At 39.9% G+C, this 20,590-nt stretch overlaps 1 long non-coding RNA gene across 1 annotated transcript; it reads left to right on the plus strand.

Moving 5' to 3' along the window:
• Window positions 1-15,240: 15,240 nt before the first annotated feature.
• Window positions 15,241-18,451, plus strand: LOC121136627. Its single transcript, XR_005873674.1, has 3 exons — window positions 15,241-15,299; window positions 15,989-16,156; window positions 18,194-18,451. It is a non-coding gene; the product is annotated as an uncharacterized LOC121136627 (long non-coding RNA).
• Window positions 18,452-20,590: the final 2,139 nt, after the last annotated feature.

Consider the following 20,590-nt stretch of genomic DNA (forward strand, 5'->3'; position numbering starts at 1 on the left):
ACTCAGCACTAAAGCACATGGTCCTCCCTGGGACTGGAAAGATGACTCAGCAGTTAAGAGCCTTGTTGTTCATTTAGAAGACCGGAGTTCAGTCCCCTGGACCCACATCAGACAGCTCACAATTGCCTGTTATTCCAGCTATGGGTGACCCAATGCCCTCTTTTGATACACATGCATGTGCACACAAACACACACGCACACACTCAGATACACAAAAAGAAAGGAAGGAAGGAAGGAAGGAAGGAAGGAAGGAAGGAAGGAAGGAAGGAAGGCAGAAAAAGGAAGGAAGGAAGAAGGAAGGACATGACTCTCCTTTAAAATTCAGTCATTGTAACTCAACTATCCCAAAGGTCACCTAATCTCATCAATGTCCCATTGAACAAAGTCCTAGTGACATTAAAACTCAATGAAGCAAGGCAGAAAATTCAAAATAAGTCCAAACCACTCATGATATACCCACAGATCTTAGTACTGATGATATCTCATAATAGCAATGTATTCTGGCTGCTCAAACTATGGCCCACAAGCCAGAGGCAATGTCATTATCAGGGGCTGTTAAAATGCAGACTTTCATCCCCCAAAGACATACTAGCCTTCATGCTAGCAGAACCTCCAAGTGACTGTGTGTGTAGTCAAGCCCTACCCACCACCAGCAGCATCCTCCGCCTTGGTAACTATGTTCCAGTCACATCAGCCTTCTTTTGTTCCTCAGATACTCTGTGTGCATTCCCAGCGGAGGCATCTGTCCCCAGCTGTCTTCTGTGGTCCCTCTTTCCAGGAATCATCCATATTCAATCCAAGTAAAATACCTAAGCATGCTCAACTATGTGAGGCAATGGTGTGTCTATGTCACCGCTGCGTAACAGTTCACTGAACTGAGAAGACTTCATGACCATCCAGAGAGCTTGCTAAGGCACACATCTCTGTGCCTACCCAGAACTTCTTGGGTACACTCCAAGAATTTGCATTTCCCACAGTTCCAGATGACGCAGATAAAGCCCTTGGCACTAGACCTGTTGTGACAGTCTTTTTAGTTGCTTCATCTCCACATGAGTGTGTTTTGTGAGGAAAGGAGTTTACATTTCCTTCTCCCTGCATCTCCAGCGAGTGATTCCCAATAGATGCCCTTTAATGTGTGTCAAATAAAGAATGAATTAGTTAGCAACTGATTCTTTACATTATGGATTTTGTGTCTTTTGTGTTCCACTTAATCTAGTTTATCAACAATTTTGCATTCCATCCTGAGAGTAGATGGAATCAGCCATGAGGTATTTATATCTTAACCAAAGTGTAATTTACAAAAATATGAAACACACACAGAGAAGAGTGTATTTATCGTTACTGTGATTGACAGTATATTTATGTTTTCAACTTCATTAGCTGGTCTTCTACTTGAGGGCAAAGACTCAGTCCAATAGAATTCTAAGGGAATGTTCCCTTCTTTTAACAACACAGCCTCAGTTGCATTCTGAGAGTGCAACATCCTCACCCCCAAAACTGAACAGGAAAAGTAATTGCTATATATTTGTATTGTCAATTTTATTCTGAGGGGTAACATTTCTCATACATCAGAATCAAACACAGCATCATAAAGTATAACTGACTATTTTGAATACATCCCAGAAACAAGAGGACTATGCCTGTATTGCTAATAAGATTGTATGCTTACTGCCATTGCCCTGGGCTGCACTCAATCTTTATCCAAGAAGTTCCTTTTTTGTTTGCTTGTTTGTTTTTGTTTTTGTTTTTTGAGACAGGTGAAGCTCCTTTTCATAGTGGGCATCAGTCAATAGAGAAATGTTGAGGGCATCTGAGTTGTTTCCAGGCTCTGGATATTATGCATTGTGCTACTATGAACATTGTTGAGCAAGTGTCTTTGTGGTGTGGAGCCCCCACTGGGCACAACTAGGCTCTCTATGTGTGGGAGACAGGCATGTAGTTGTCTATCTGAGGGACCCCTGGCAGTAGGACCAGGATCTATCCCTCATGGTGCATGAGCTAGCTTGTTGGAGCCCATTCCCCGTGGTGGGATGCCATGCTCAACCTTAATATGAGGGGTGGGTGAGGGGCTTGGTCCTGCCTCAAATTAATGTGCCAGGCTTTGTTGGCTCCTCATGGGAGGCCTTACCCCATGGGAAGAATGGATAGGGATTAGATTGGGGAGGATTGAGGGGGGTGGGAGGAGTGTGGGAGGGAAAACTGTGACTGGAATGTAAAATGAAATTTTAAAAATAGAATGCAAAAGCCAGAGGCTGGTGGAAGGAGTGTTGTAAAATGGTGTCTTCTGTATGATATGGCTACTGTATTCATGAACTTGGGGCAGGTGTGGTCACTAGCACAAGATCTACTGAGGACCAAGACAGCCAAAATCCCAGAAAGCATGGAGTAGACAATCTCCATGTACCACCCCAAACTCAGGAGCTAGTGGATATTTTCTGGGGAAATCACTAGGTGGAGGGGATGCAGGCACCATTAAGTTTCCTATGCTCCAGGGGATGGACACACACGAATGTATATACAGGTATCAACTAACTGGACACAAAAAATTGAAGTTGGCAGAGGGTATGTTGAGGGGAACACAGAGGAAATAGGAAGGGCGAAATGGGGGTAAATAAGACTGTATTTCACTGCGTACATGAATGAAATTCTCAGAAATAAAGAAAAACTAAAAGTAAATAAAGTGTATTAGTGTGAAACAGGAAAAAAAGATAATATTTCACCCATGACTCAGTTTGAGCTTGCCTCCGAAGAGCCTTATCAAATCACATGTTCTGTGATTATTGGCCAGGCTTACTCACTGTCCAGCCCTTAGCACCCCCTACATATGCAGATCACAAGTCCTACAGCCGGAAGAGTCACCACGCTGATGAAGGTACAGACCCTTGTGCCCACCTGCTTCTCCTTACACCCTCCCTGTCATAACCACCGCCACTCCCTCCCCTTCCAAGCCAGCTGACTTTGCCAGGCTTCCTGCCCAACCAGACTGGCTGTCCCCCCCAGAACCTGGGTCTCATCTTCCCCGACTCGGGGCTGCTTCCATCCCTTTAATGTTGAGGCAGAACTCCTAACTGCATAATGAGGGACCACAATCAAAAGCCAGGGTTGCAACCTATGAATCGAGCAGTAACTTCACTCCACGGCTGGTCACCAGAGAAGGCACCTGGAGAGTTCAGGGCTGAAAGAGTATAGCCTTGCTAATTAAGCCAGATTGCAAGACTCTGGAGTCTCGTGTGAGCTGCTCAAGCTAAATGGCAAAGCTGAGGGGCCAGTTCCTGGAATGACAACCTTCCTGTCACCACGTTGACAGGCCAGAAAAACAGTGACTGGGGAGATTCAGTCTCTGAGTGGCTTGACTATGTCACAACATCCATGTGGAGCACTAATGACCAGAGCCTGCACGGAAGAAAGCAGGGGTCCTAAGAGGTGGGCTTCCCCTGGCACCACTCATTAGACACGATTAAAAGCATTGACAGGGATGGGAGTGTCTGAATAGGAAGTTTCATTACCAGCCAAGAGCAGGGATTTGAGCCAAGTGTCCTATCAATCAAATAAAGTTGATCTGAAGACTCTGAAATTACATGTTAATTATTATCTATATTACATTATGTATAGATATTAATTAATTATATTAATTGCATAAAAGGATCTGATTCTGGATTGAAGAAACTTTATTTTAAAATGCTCTGCTTCAGTTTACAATATAGAAAACTATTTTGGTGCAGAACCTATAGGTAAGCATTAATTCTGGCTTTGGCACATAACTCCTTTTTATATGTAAGACTGGTTGGCTGCTTCAAGAAAAGCATTTGACTTTTTCTTAATGACAGGTTCTCATGTACCTAGTGAGCCTCCCACTTGCTATGTAGCAGATGACCTTGAATGTCTGATCCTCCAGCATCTATCTCCTAAGTGCTGGGATTACGGGCATGCACCACCATGATGCATTTTTCTGCAGTGCTGTGGATGTAACTCAGGGTTCCTGCATGCTAGGCAAATACTGTGCCCACTGAACTACAGTTTCTTAAGCTATCATAAAACTTCCAATAACTATGCAAGTCTTCTCCAAGACAGTGACTACACATACTTGTGGCTGTGGTCATACTCTCCAAAGATCAGCAGAGACACATTTAGCCTACTTTGGTTATGTGAGTGGTTCCCATGCTGTTCCAGCTTGTTATGCCTTATTGAATCCTTGGCTAAATTCTGTTTTTTTTTTCATAAATAGTGAGGAATCATAACCAAGTAAACTTTTAGAATTTAATGTTCAACAGTGGGGCTGGGGAGATTGCTCAGTGGTTAAGAGCACTGGCTGCTCTTTCAGAGGACTAGGGCTCAATCCCCAGCACCCACGTGTTAGCTTACGTGTTAACTCTAGCTCTGGGGCACATGGAGCAGACAGGGTGATGATCTCTTCTGGCTTCCAAAGGCACCAGGCATACATGTGATACACAGACACATATGCAAACAGAACACCCAGACACATAAACATTTTTATTTAATTTTTAAAAATTCAGATATTTCTTTTAGAAATGGAGAGTATTTTATTGAATGCTATACACCAACCATGCACATCACACACTCACACCATTTACGAACACATGCACACCACACACGTCACAATTCATACACTACACACCACCCACACACATACACATGAACACCACAAACACACCACTTAGCCACACACTGTACACCCACACCACACACACATATTACAGAAGGGTCTGGACAAATATCTTGCAGACCCATAAAACCACAGACGCCAGCCCTGACTACTATATCCAGCAAAATTTTCAATCACCTTAAATGGAGAAAGCAAGGTATTCCATAACAAAGTAAAATTTAAACAGTATCTATCTACAAATCCAATCCTATAGAAAGTGCTAGTAGCCGGGCACTGGTGGTACACGCCTTTAATCCCAGCACTTGGGAGGCAGAGGCAGGCAGATCTCTGTGAGTTCAAGACCAGCCTGGTCTACAAGAACTAGTTCCAAGACAGCCTCCAAAGCCACAGAGAAACCCTGCCTCGAACCCCCCCAAAAAAAAAGCCAAAAAAAAGAGAAAGTGCTAGTAGGAAAGTCCAACTTAAGAAAGTTAACTACAACCATGAAAACACAGGAAATAAATAATCTCATACAGGCAAAATCACAAGAGGAGAAACACATACATACTATCTACACTATCAACAACAACAAAATAACAGTAATTAACTATCAATCATTGGTCGTTAATATCTCTCAATATCAATGGACTTAATTACTACAAAAAAGACACAAACAGGACAAATGCAAAAATAATACCCATCCTTCTTTTGAGTACAAGAAACAAACCTCAACATCAAAGACAAACATTATCTCAAAGTAAAGGGTTGGAAAAAGATCTTCCAAGCAAATGGGCTGAAGAAGCAAGCTGGTATGGCAATTCTAATATCTTACAGAATAAACTTCCAACAAAAATTAATCCAAAGAGATGTGGAAGGACACTTCAAATTCATCAAAGGAAAAATCCATGATGATGTTTCAATTCTGAATATCTAAACCTCAAAGGCAAGGGTGCCCACATTTGCAAAAGAAACACTATTGAAGCTTAAGTCACACATTAAACTATACATTAGTAGTGGGAGATTTCAACATCCCACTCTCACCAATGGGCAGATCATACAGTCAGAAATGAAACAGAGAAATACCAGAACTAACAGAGATTATGGCTCAAATGGACCTAACAGATATCTACAAAGCATCTCATCCAAACACAAAAGAATATACCTTCTTGATGGGAGATGTCATTCTGTAAATATGTTTCTCTTATTGGTTGATGAATAAAGCACAGTTGGCCAATAGGAAACAAGATAGGTGGGTCTAGAAGATGAGGAGGATTCTGGGAAGTGTAGGTACAGAGAGACATGATATAGACCACAATGGAGTAAGAGACCTTTTCTCCAGTAAGATAAGACCATGTGGAAATACTTACATTTATAGAAATGGGTTAGTAATTAAGACAGAGCTAGTCAATAAGAAGCCCAAACATCAGCCAACAGATTTATAAATATTATAGTGTCTCCTGTGTTACTTGGGAGCTGAAACGGTGGCGGGACCCAGGTGGCTGGTGGAAAAGAGTACACATAACACCTTCTCAGCACCTCACAGAATCTTCTTCAAAATTGACCACATACTTGGTCACAAATCAAGTCTCAACAGATACAAGGAAATAGAAATAACCTCCTTTTCTTGAAATTCACAGGTAAATGGATGGCACTAGAAGAAACCATCCTGAGTGAGGTAACCCAGTCACAAAAAGACAAACATGGCATGTACTCTCTCATATGTGGATTTTAGACATGGATCAGGATAATGCCAGTCTGAACTTGCACTGACAGAGAGTCTGGGAAACAGTAAATAACCTAAGAGAGATATGCATGGTACCCCAGAGAAGAGGAATAAGGCAGGATCTCCTGAACAGATTGGGAACACGGCGAGAGGTGGGGGGGGGCTGGGAAGAAGAAAGGGAGAAGAGGAAGAGAGAGTAGGTCATGGGGGAACAGGAAGGTTGAGTGGGGTAGGATAGGGGGGAGAACAGGATGAGAAATACCATAATAGAGGGAATCATAGGTTAGAAGAGAGATCTGGCACCAGTGAGACCTCTAGTGATTTAAAGGGATGACACCAACTGGCAAGCTAAGCAATAGTGGAGAAACCACCTTGAGTGTCCATTCCCGATAATGAACTTGATGTCTACACTATATGCCATCCTAGAACCTTCATCCAGTGACTGATGGAAGCAGAGGCAAACACCCACAATTAAACACTGAACTGAACCTATGGAATCCAGTGACAGAGAGAGAGGAGCAATGAGCAAATTGGCAAAGAATGGGCTGGAGAAACCAGCAGAGACAGCTGTTCTGAACAAGGGGGAGCTCTTGGACCCCAAACTGACATCTGGGAGGCCAGCATGGGACTGATCCAGACTCCCTGAGTGTAAGAGTCAGTGAGGAGGCCTGGGCAACCTATGGGGCCCTGGGCAGTAGATCAGTGTTTATCCCTGGCATAAAAATGGATTTCATGTGTCCATAACACAAAGAGGGATGTTCTCTCAGCCTGGACTCTTAGGGGAGTGCCTGGACCCTGCCCTGAGCAAAATGACAGACTCTGGATATCCCCTATGTGGAAGGAAGTGGGGATAGGGGGGATGGTGAGGGGGTGTGGGAGGAGGTGAGGGAGAGGGAACTGAAATTGACATGTGAAGCAAGCTATTTAAAATTGAAGTAATAAAAAAACAACCTCCTTTATCTTATCAGATCACCATAGATTAAAGCTGAATTTCAACAACAATAGAAACAAAAAGCCTACAAACTCATGGAAAGTGAACAACTCTCTATTGAATGACCACTGAGTCCAGGAAGAAACAAAGACATTAAGACTTCCTAGAATTCAAGGAAAATGAATGCACATCATACCCAAACTTATGTATGGGACACAATGAAAGCAGTGCTGAGGTAAGTTCATAGCATTAAGTGCTTTTATAAAAAAAATTAGAGAGATCTCATACTAGCAAATTAACAGCACACCTGAAAGCTCTAGAACAAAAAGAAGAAAATGCACTTGAGGCTGAAATAAATATGATAGAAACAATGGGAACAATACAAAGAATCAGCAAAACAAAAAGTTGATTCTTTGAGAAAATCAACAAGATAGACAAACCCTTATCCAAACTAACTAAAAGGCAGAAAGAGAATATCCAAATTAACAAAAACAAAAACAAAAAAGGGGAACATAATAACAGACACTAAGGAAATCCAGAGAATCATTAGGTCATACTTCAAAAACCTATACTCCACCAAACTGCAAAATCAAAAAGAAATGAACAAATGTCTTGATAGATACCACTTACCAAAGTTAAATCAAGATCACATACACAATTTACATAGACCTCTAACACATAAGGAAATAGAACAGTCATCAAAAGTCTCCCAACCAAAAAAAAGTCCAGGACAGAAGGTTTTAGCAAAGAATTCTACCCAAATTTTAAAGAAGTTAATATCATTACTTCTAAATTATTCCACAAAATAGAAACAGAAGGAACATTGCCAAATTCTTTCTATGAAATCACAGATGCCCTGATACTCAAACCACACAAATACTCAACAAAGAGAATTACAGACCAATTTCCCACATGAACATTGATACAAAAATACTCAATAAAATATAAACTGAATCCAAGAACACATCTTTTTGATCCTCCATGATCTTCATTCCAGAAGTGCAGGGATGGTTCAACATACAAAAATTAGTTAATGTAATCCACTATATACACAAACTGAAAGGAAAAAAACATGATCATCTCATTGGATGCAGAAAAGGCCTTTGACAAAATTTAACACCCTTCCACTATAAAGGTCTTGGAGAAATCAGGAATACAAAGGACATACCTAAACATAATAAAGACAAGCCAACAGCCAACATCAAGTAAAATGAAAGAAACACAAAGAAATTCCACTAAATTCAGGAGTAAGACAAGACTTCTCTCCATATGTATTCAATATAATACTTGAAATTCTAGCTAGAGCAATAAGACAACAAAAGGAGATCAAAAGTATACAAGTTGGAAAGGAAGAAGTCAAAGTATCACTCTTTGCAAATGACATAATAGTATACATAAGTGACCCCAAAAGTTCTACCAGGGAACTCCTATAGTTGAAAAACACCTTTGGTGAAGTAGCTGGATACAAGGTTAACTCAAAAAATCAGTAGCCCATTTATATACAAACAATAAATGGGCTGAAAAAAAATCAGAGAAACAACAACCTTCATAATAGCCACAAATATAAAATATCTGGGGGTAACTCTAACCAAACAAGTGGAAGATCTATATGACAAGAACTTCATGTCTTTGAAGAAAGAAGCTGAAGAATATGTCGGAATATAGAAAGATCTCCCATACTCATGGATCAGTACAATTAACATAGTAAACATGTCCATCTTACCAAAAGCAATCTACACATTCATTGCAAACCCATAAAAACCTCATATGGAAAAACAAAAAATACAGGATAGCTAAATTAATTCTGTACAATAAAAGAACTTCTGGAGGCATCACCACCCCAATTTCAAGCTGTACTAAAGAACTATAGTGATAAAAACAGCATGATATTGGCATAAAGACAGATAGGTGGAATAGAGTTAAAGATGAAGACGTAATTCCACACACTATGGACACCTGATTTTTTTTACAAGTAAACCAAAATTATATAATGGAAAAGAAGAAAGCATCATCAACAAATGGTGCTGGTCTAACTGGATGTTGGCATGTAGAAGAATACAAATAGATACATATCTATCACCCTGCACAAAACTCAAGTCCAAGTGTATCAAAGACCTCAGCATAAAATCAGATACACTGAACCTGCTTGAAGAAAAAGTAGGAAATAGCTTTGAACACATCAGCAGAGAGGACAACTTCCTGAAGAGAATACTAATAGTGCAACCACAAAGATCAATATTTAATAAATGTAAAGAAAAAGACACCATCAATAGGAAAAACAACAGCCTACAGAATGGGAAAAGATTTTTCACCAACCCCACATCAGACAGAGGGCTAACTTCCAAAATATATAAAGAATTCAGGAAACTAAACATCAACAAACCAAATAATTCAATTTAAAATGGGGGTATGGATCTAAACAGAGAATTCTCAACAAAGGAATCCCAAATGGTGAGAAATACTTAAATAAAATTTCAACACCCTTAGCTATCTTGGAAAATCAGAAGAACTAAGATTCCATCTAACACCTGCCAGAATGACTAAGATCAAAAAACCAAAGTGACAGTTCATGCTGGAGAGGATATGGATTAAGGGGAACACTCCTCTATTGCTGGTGGAAGTGTAAACTTTTACAGACACTTTGGAAATCAATATGGCAGTTTTTCAGAAAACTGGGAATTATATCTTCTACCTCAAGACCCAGCAATACCACTCTGGGCATAAACCCAAGAGATCTCCATCATATCACAAGGACACTTGCTCAGCTCTGTTCTTAGCAGTTTTATTCATAATAGCCAGAAACTGGAAACAACCTAGATGTCCTTCAACCAAAGAATGGATAAAGAAACTGTAGTACATTTAGATAATGGAGCTTTACTCAGTTATTAAAAATAATGACATCATGAAATTTGCAAGCAAATGGATGGAATGAGAAAAAAAATCATCCAGAGTGAGGTAACCTAGACCCAGAAAGACAAACATGGTATGTACTCACTTATAAGTGGATATTAGCTGTGAAGTAAAGGATAATCATGCTACAATCACAGACCCAGAGAAGCTAAGTAACAAGGAGAGCTCAAGGGGGGAACATATGAATCTCCTAGGGAAAGGTAAATAGAATCAACATGGTGGGTTGAGAAGGGGATGGGAACAGGAAGAATTGGGTAGGGGGAGGATTAGTCAGAGAGTACTGGGAGATACAACTAGAATGGGGTGAGCATCTCGGGGAATAACTGATCCAGCTTGAGACCCATGTCATGAGAGGAGCCTACCCCCAGCACTACCTAGAAGGCCAGGACTCAGAGGCTTCACAGCCCAAAGACCTAGGGCAGAACCAAACACAACTGACCAAAGAAAAACAATAATGAAATGATCCCTAATAATATTCTGCTATACTCATGGATCTGTGCCTAGGCCAATTCTCATCAGAGAGGCTTCACCCAGTAACTGATGGAAACAGATGCAGAGACCCACAGCCAAACATTAGGTGGACCTCAGGGAATCCTCCAGAAGAGGCGGAGGATGGATTATAGGAGCCAGGGGGGTCAAGGACAACACAAGATAACTCACAGAATTGACTTACCTGGGATCACAGGGGCTCACAGAGACTGAACCAACAACCAGGGAGCCTGCCTGGGACTGACTTAGGCCCCCTGAACATATGCCACAATTGTGTAGCTTGGTCTTCTTGCATAACTCTTAACCGTGGAATCAGGGACTGTCTCTGATTCTTTTGCTGGCTTTTGGAACCCTTTCCCTAATAATGGATTGCCTTACACAGCCTTTAACTTGATATGCTATGTTTATATCTATGGAAGACCTTCTCTTCTCTGAATAGAAACAGGAGGAGTGGATCAGGGAAACAGAGGGGAAGGGAGGGAGAAGAACTAAGAGCAGAGGAAGGAGGGGAAATTGGTTGTAATTTAATTAATTATTAATAATAAAAGATAAAAAACATTTTCCCTTCAAGAGTACAAAATGGTGACCACAATACATCAATCATTTGCAAATTGTTTTTAAAATGATATGGAAGATACTGCAAGTGGCAACATTTGCAAAAACAGTTCCACAAAGGACAAATATTTAAATTGTATTCTATCTTCAGAATTCTGCTGGGATTTCTGGGTTTTTTGTTTGTTTCCTTGCTTGCAAATAGGACATAAGATGGATGAATAAGTGGATGACACACTGTTAGAAAAGAAACAAACCCAGCATGACTCCTACCAGAACTTGGTTTCTCACCCCAGGCCCTTGGGGATGCGTCTTATTATTCCAAAATTATATTGTTAAAGAATATATTGATGGTTTACAAGGAAAACAGTACTCATTATTTTAAACTGGGGCTTTCACACCTGTTTGTGCAGGTGCACATATTAGCATGTATGAGTGCACACAGTCTAGGAAGAGTAGATGGAGGGATGAATATGATCAAAATATATTGTACAAAATTCTCAACGAATTCATAAAAATGTAATAAAAAAATTAAAACAAAATGATCCATTTCCCTATTCTTTGGTGGGTACTCTATATGTTACTTTGCATTCCTTTATTCACAAATACAAATACAATATTTTTTAAATGCAGAAAGGAACCGATCCTACTATCAACTAAGGCTGGGCTTGAACTCCTGACCCCATGCCTCTGCCTCTTGAGGTGCTTTGAGTAGAAACATGCCTACCACACCAGCTATCTTCTCTCAGCACTGTGGTTTAACTTCTGAACTTTTACGACACATCCTGGACACTCACACACTTTCTCCAACAAGATAGACAAATGAGTACATCTTCCCATGTTTGGTATTATCAGTTTGTTGATTTTTCCCTCTAATACTAGACATTGAACCCAGACCTCTGTGCACACCAGACAAGAGCTCTACCACTGAGCTATGTCCAGAGCCCTAAGTTTTCAGGTTTAATGGTTTTATTTAACCTTCTAATAGATGAATACTGTTACTTTATTTTCACTTTGATTTTTCTAACTATCACTTTACCTGGGTTCATTTTCCCAAGTGTGTCAAACATAATTTTTCTTCCTTTTCTAAACTGTTCTTTTTTTTCTTTTCCCATATATTTGGTCCCAATTTACACTTCTGATTATATGTGCTCATTATTAGATATGATTAATATACTGCCTGCTGAGTATGCTGATCTATTTATCAGTCTGTCCAGAGAATAACCCTTAAGCTCAACATAAGTTCTGCTAATTTGCCTTTTGTGTACTCTGTGAGAAAGAATGGGTGTATATTTTAACTTTGGGTGGTCAAACTTCATGCCTTTGTGTTAAACTAGTTGTTAATTTCAGGAGGTCTTTGCAACTTTTATATAAATCAAAAAATTATTACAAAACAATGCACATGTGTGCACATGTGTTGTTAGTTATTTTTTACTGTTTGGGGGCCGCCACCTAGCTCCCGAATAAATACACAGAAACTTATTGTTTCTTATGAATGCCCAGTCTTAGCTTGGCTTGTTTCTAGCCAGCTTTTCTTAGCTTAAATTTTTCCATCTGCTTTTTGCCTTTTTCTTCTTCTATTTATTCTCTCTGTCTGGCAACCCCACCTATCCCCCTCCTGCCTAGCTATTGGCTGTTCAGCTCTTTTTTAGACCAATCAAGTGTTTTAGACAGGCAAAATAATCCAACTTTACAAATTTAGTCAAATGCAACAAAAAAGAATACAACAGATCTTTGCATCATTAAGTAACTATCCCACAGAATAAACAAATGTAACATATCATCAACTAATATTCCCCACCATACAAGTGTGTACCTTTAATATCTTAGGGAGGGCTTCACTGTTAAAGATTACAAAATATTACTTTGTTTTTCTGCTAAAGATTCTATAGGTTTTTGTGATCATGGCACTCCTTGCACTTAGTTTATTAACATCAGGAATATATTTCTCTTTGTAGGATATAATACTCAAACTATGATGCCACAAATTTCATCTATACTCTCTTCCAAATGAAAATCCCAGCATCATTTATTGTGTGTTCAATTTTATTCCACTTACTAAAGCCCTTGCTTTCCCATTAACTGCAGTCCCATATTTAACTGGTCTATATCTGAATTCTTCTAGAGACATGTCTTCCATTTAGGTTCTAAAAGTCAATGTCACACTTTTCAACTTACACATTGTCCCTTTTATATTTATTTTAGGAAGCATTTGGTCAATTCATTGCTGTTTCTATAATCTTTTCTTCTGAAACAAGGTTACCATGTAGTCCAGTCTGGCCTCTATCTCTTGTACCATCACAGCTGGTAGCAACCAAACCTGAGATCTTCTGCACACTCGGCAAGCATTCTTCAAAATAAGTGATATCCACATCTCACCAAACTTCATTTTAAGGGAAATGAGTACCTTACAAACTATTATCCTTCCATCTAGTAGCAGCTTGCCTCTCCATTCTTTTATGTCTTCCCATAAAAATTACAATTTCAATTTTCTCCATTTAAGTTTTACTCATGTCTTACTGTTTTTTAATTTCTAAAATACAGATGGATTTAATTTGTACTAGAAGTGGAAGTATTTTTAATTGTATTTGCTAGGTCTTTATTGCTCAAGTATATGCAGTCTACTGATTTTGACTGAGCCTTTCTTTAACTGGCATATAATTGTACATGTTTGTGCAATTGTAATTAGATATATATATATATACAATAGTTAATGGTCAAATCAAGATGATCAGCCTTTCCAACTCCCTCTAGTACTATTGCATCTATGTGTTGGGTGCCCTTGAGTGTGACTCATATCACGACACTCCATGGAACTCTCCCTTGGAGTCAGTGTTTCTATCCATTTTCCTGGCCCTTCTCTACCATACTAAGCATACACAAAAGTCCATGATGTTCTTTTGTTCTCCTCAATGCTTTTACACAAGAAAGAGCATAAGGCAGGCTGGGGCTGGACAAGAGGCATGCATTACCTTAAGATCAGCAGAGACCATCACCATCCTGATCATCAAATGCGAAATGTCAAGACAACAAGATTACAGATCATCATGTCGGTGCATTCCAAAGATGAGCTTTGCTCTACTTAATTCACTTCCAAACAATGATGCCTCTTGTGGGAATAAGATATCTGCAGGGTCTCTATGTTTTACTTCTAAGTGGAAGCCAGAGCTTTTCTCCCCAGGAATTAAATAAAGGTCCTAGGTTTGATTGTCCCTGGCCAGCACTGGACTATGTACCTATTCCTAAATGAATCCCTGTGTTTAGGATTTGAAACAAATGGGTGTCCAACCTTTTCACATTGTAGTATGACATTGTCATCTCAACGTTCATGTTCAATAACCACATAACCAAGTTACAAAATAAAATGTCACACACACACACACACACACACACTGCTAATGTTTATTGCATGTTGGACTGTATTCATAGTGATACTGGGGCACATATGACCCACAGGCTACAAGATAGACCCACTGAGAGACTGAAACCTGCCTGTCCTATTTCCTATAGCCTGCTGTACTTGGTTATAGTAAGAAGGAAGGAATATACAAAAAAATTAATCTTTTAAGTACATTTCAGAGCTCTGTGGTCCATAAGAGTAAGAAGTGAGTTGCCAAACCTCTGCCCATACCCTGGCTTCAACTTGGTGATAAATTCTAATGCTGCCTGCTGCTGCCTACAAGGCCACTATGACATCTCGTGGGGTACTCAGATGTTCTGCTTCTGGGACTGAGGGATCTCAAAGGCTGATCCTCTATTGTCAAAGTCTCCACCTATGATCCTTTGGCTATCTTGTCTTCCATCAGTATAAGTGCACCTGCACTTTTTCAAGCACTGTTGATTATACTCATTTGTGTTACTAATATATTTATAAACTTAGTTCATACCATAGTCCCTCCACCTTTTAAACAATCATTCCGATTTTTATATAATCCCATCCTGATCTTTGTCCACCTGTATAGAGTCATACTGCCATCATAAATGGATACTTAAAAGTTCTACATTCTTATGTTCCATTTAGTATACTTTAAACATTTTTCCATCTAACCTTCATAATTGCCACTCTGGAGACTGCATCACAGTACATTAAGGTGATCTGGTATCATTTGCCTAATTACTTCTCAATTTTTCACTATTAGTGACAAGTGGAAATGAATACTTTAAAACATTTGTCTTCTCTTTTAATGGACTGTGTCCTTGGTATGTAAGAAATGGGACTACAGTGAGAAAATGGGAACCATTTAAGCCTCCGGTGCTATTGTGTCATGTTGCATTTCTAAAGGACTTTGTCTATGTATTCTTTGTACTATAATTTTATCAGTATTATCATGATAGCTTCATTAATAAGTATAAAGTATTGCCTTGATTTAACAATGATTTGGTTTGAATTCATTTAACAAATAGACAGATGATACATTCTATTCATTATTTGCTTTCCCTGTTAAATATCTCAGAATCAAATAAGGTATGAATTTGATTTCTGTATTTGAATGAGTTTTTTAATATTGTGTAGATATTCATTAAAATCTGTGAAGAGGCAAATATATTCCTCAATTTCTGGAGTGTCCCTTTTAATGATTATTCTAACTTTTTCACCATCCAAAATGTTTTATTTTATAATACTAAATCTACTTTTTCCCTCTGTGGTTTCTTTCTTTTTCAAAGCTGAGAAAACCATTTATCCAAATTCTCCTAGTAAATATTTTAACTCTGAAGATAATAATGACTTGATTTTAGATGTCATTTGATAATAAATAAACATTCTCTTCTCCTACTGCAGATACTCTGAGAATCCATCCTTTCAAAACAAACTAAACTTAAGCTGTATCATGGGGATGGGGATTACTTGTTTTCAAAAACAGTCACCACCAGCTACATGTGACTACAAAGCTTGAAATGTAAATAGTACAAATTGAGATGTGAAAAAAAAAGGAAGGAAGGAAAAAAGGTAAAATTTATATCAGATTTCCAAGACTAGGTGTTATAAAAGAATGTAAAATATCCCATTGTTCATTGACAATCTTAATTTGGGTTAAAAATCAGTAAAATTAGTCAATTCGTCGCCTCTTTTTTCTCTTTGTACATGTGCTCTGGGATATCTGAAACTGATTCTGTGATTTGCACTGTTTCTGTTGGATAGCACTGTCCCCATAGGTCCTGTAGATGGAAGTTTCTGTCCCTCCCTGTCCTGCAGCTGTTCACTGCCAAATAAACACACAAAGGCTTATATTAATTATAAACAGTCTGGCCTATTGCTCAGATTTATTACTAACAATCTCTTACAACTTAGATTAACCCATAATTCTTATCTATGTTTAGCTTGGTACCTTTTCTCAGTAAGGCATTTTTATCTTGCTTCCTCTACATCTGGCTAGAGACTCCTTCTCTGCCTTTCCTCTTCCTAGAATTCTCCTAGTCTGGTAGCCCTGCCTGTACTTCCTGCCTGGCTACTGGTCAATCAGCATTTTATTATACGATTATAGTGAACCAGAGCATTATCCCAAATCAAGATCCCTTTGCTGCCTCAGTTCATGATGGGAGCAGCTCTGAGCAAGGGGGATGGTGGTGATTACAGCTCTCTTAATGGGGGAATACTTACTTCATCACATTTAGTGATATCGAGAGCAGAGGCTTTCCTCACCACCCCATGGCCCCTCAGGATGCTCCTGCTAAAGAGGCTGACCACCCCTTAATACACAATATTTTAATGGACATTGGGTTTACAAACATACTTTTTGGAAAAGAGGGCAAGACTTGATCTAGTGTGAAACTCACCAAGGAATGTCAGTCAGTGGATCTAACCAAACTTGATTTGATTCCATGGCTACGTGATACTGACTACTGGGGTCTTCTGTGTCAAGACATGTTCATATGTTTATTTTTTAGCACAATCCCTATAAGGGTTAATACTGTGAACTTGACAGAGTCTAGACTCACATCAGGGATAAGCCTCAGGATATGTCTATGAGGGTTTGTCTATACTGGAGTAACTGAGAAAGCAAGGCATAATGAATTTGAGCAGCAGTATTTCCTTGGCTTGCAGCCTGGACTGAAGAATAAAAAGGAGAAAGTGAATGGAACACCAACTGCCTCCAGCTCATCCCGCCATTACCCCCTGCCATGATGTACCCTGAAATTGTAGGCCAGATTAAGCCTTTTCTTTGCTTCAATTGATCTTGTTGAGAAAAAGAAACTAGTACAACCCCAGTTTGAGTTACTGAAAATCCTGGAGGTCCAAGAAGGGCCAGAATACAGCACTAAGACCAATCCACTTTTTTGGTGCATTCAGAGAGAAAGAGAGAGAGAGAGAGAGAGAGAGAGAGAGACAGAGACAGAGACAGAGACAGAGACAGAGACAGAGACAGAGACAGAGAGAGACAGAGAGAGAGAGAGGAGAGAGAGAGAGGGAGGGAGGGAGGGAGGGAGAAAGAGAGGGAGGGAGGGAGGGAGGGAGGGAGGGAGGGAGAGGGAGAGGGAGAGGGGGGGGTGCATGTGCACAGAACAGAGGACAATCCAAGGGAGTCAGTTCTCTCCCTCTATCATTTGGAATTTGCGATCAAACTCAAGTAGTCAGGCTTTGGCACCAACTACTGAGCCATCTCACTGGCCCCACTCCTCCTTTTACATCTATTCACTTCTAGCCCTATCCTTGACCAGCTTGTCAGAACATTGCAGATGCTGAGTCTGTTCCTGCATCCCCCTCACTCTGCTCTCCTAGAGTCCCTGGCATCTGTAACAAGAGTTGAACACGCTGTGGTCTTTGTGCTAACATTTTTTCAGCTGAGATCAAAACCCAGATGGGGCATTTTTGTCCCTGTCCCATCTCCATGGTTACTTTTTATGATAGATAGGTCTATCATATGTGGCTAATCATATTCATTTTATTCTTTGGCCTAAATTATCTAAAATTTTAAAGTAAAGTAACAATAACTTCATATTCTAGTAGTCTCTTAAAGCTTTGTTCACTCTAATGATCTCTTTTAAGCCCAAACAGGATCCAAGTTTGTCTTGGCAATTTCATACATCCCTGTTTCATAATGGTAAATAGCCTAAGGACAAAGTGAAGGATTCCAGTGCCTCTATTCTGCAAAGCTTGCACCGTAAGGAAGGAGCATGGGCTCCATCACAGAGCTGTCTGGAACAAAGCTCTGCCTTCACAGCATTTGCCAAGCCACCTCCACACATCTACAATTTATGCCATTGGTATCTTCCTGCCACTTTGCATGGGACCACGTATTTATATGATAAGAAAAGTGATTAAATAACTACACGGACCTTGTAGCAAATGAGTTACTTCTTTGCTGCCATTATGTCTGATTCTCCATAGATTATTCAGGCTGAAGGCTCCTTAGGATCATAAGTAGCCAAGATCATTTTTCATCTCATCATCCCATTATCCATAATGAGAAAATACTTCTAAATGTGAAGATTACTCTTTCCAAGCATCCCTGGTGAACACTCCCATCGACATTAGCACAATTTATTAACTGTCCTCTTTTGTAGCAGCAGTAGGAAAGAGATGCTAGGAGGCACCTGCATAATGCTGCAGGCAACTTGCTGGAGTCAGGCTCTTCCCAGACCCTCCTATGATCCTTCAGGGTACTCTCATTGAGCTTGTGATTGACTACCACATCAATCATTATTTTACAATGTATTAATAGGCTTTGAATCCCTGTATAATTTTTTAGGAGAGAGGACAAGAATTGATCTACTGTGAAGTTTTCTGGGGTTGGGAAATGGCTCACTTCATAGGCTGCTTGCTGCACAGGCCGGAGGACCTGAGTTTGGATTTCCAGTACCCACAGAAAATGCCAGATGTGCATCTGTAATGACAATGATGGAGAATCAGGTAGGAGGATGCTTGGAGCCTGCTGATCAGCCAGTCTAGCTGAATTAGCAAGCTCCAGGACTAGTTAGAAACCTTGTCTCAAAACTTAAGGTCAAGAGTAGAACAAAGATATCAGACACCAGCTTCTAGCCTCCATGCAGCTCACATGCATGTACACACATGCATGCAGCAACATACAAAAATTCCTTAAAGGGCTAATGGTCTAATAAAACTCAGTTTGCTTCCACAGATGTAACCACTTTTGCAAGTGCTTTACTTCTTGAAAGGGGTTTCCACATACACTACCCTGTTTCATTCACATACATTGTGAATCAACAAGCTTGGTGACAATCCTATGCCAAGGTCACAGACACAGTCGACTTCAGAATCCAGGTCTTCTGTATTTAGATACCAGGGTAAGAGAAACTCATGATACAGGGTAGAAGAGCCATAACTTCAGAATCCACTTGGCCACTAGAAATCTCCTAATTTTGTGCAAGTCATGTCACCAACATGAGCTGGACTGGAGACTGGTACTCCTTCCTGCCAAAATATTCCAAAGGCTCCTGGGTTTCCTACCAACATTTGTTCTTCCCACTCCTTCTGATGGACCCTAGATCCTGTTTCTGCTCCATTCTCTCCTGATGGCAGCAGGAACTCAGAACCTCCATGTGCCCTGACTCACACACACTGTGAAGAAGCAGAGATCCCAATCCTTTCCTCTGCTGAAGAATCCCAGAACTCCATGGTTACAAGGCAGATTTCATCTCCACTTACTGCGAAAACTGTATTTGAAATAGATTTAAAGCCATTTAAACCTTTTATTTACTATTTTGTGCATCTACAATGTGAGTGCATGAGTGTGTGACACAGCTTGCATCTTGGAGTCAGGAGAAACATCATGGAGTCAGTTCTTTCTGTGTATGGCAAGCACTTGCCAGCCTTAGAGCTCTTCCAATAATAATGTCTACATTATACATTTCACAAACAGAGTACCTAAGAAATATCTGCAGGGCAGGAAGTCCATGTCCTCTTTTAGAAAATAAGTTCAGGGACATGATAATCTGCATCGGGTGATACAGGATTGGCACCTGAGTACCGCCAGTTACGTTGAAAAATGAACACTCTGGTCAAGACAGATGTCTGTCCTTGGTTCGCTTGAACGTGACAAATTTATTTTTATAGAGTTAAACGTGTCTTTTTTCTTGAAATGTCTCCACTGAACTCTAACCCATAATTCATGGAATTGTTTGGCCACAAAGAGAGACACTATATCACCTTAGATAAAAGTCTCATGAAAAATGTAAGTGGAAGATAAAAACCAATCCTCTCTCTCCTCCTTTCCACCCCTTTCTCTCACTCTCCCCCTATTTCTCTGCTACAGAGAAATTTCAGTGGCCTTATTTATCTTGTATCTTTTCTCCAGAAGCACTAGAGGGGCTCCCGAAACCCAAATGTGCTCAAGGTTCTGAATTGAGCTCAGGTGTCCTCCCAGGCAGTGAACTGGCAAGAACAATCTTAACTGTACACACAGAAATGATCATGGTTTAGAGT

Source organism: Mesocricetus auratus, unplaced genomic scaffold (genome assembly GCF_017639785.1).
Source record: "Mesocricetus auratus isolate SY011 unplaced genomic scaffold, BCM_Maur_2.0 Super-Scaffold_6723, whole genome shotgun sequence".
NCBI classification, from domain to species: Eukaryota; Metazoa; Chordata; class Mammalia; order Rodentia; family Cricetidae; genus Mesocricetus; species Mesocricetus auratus.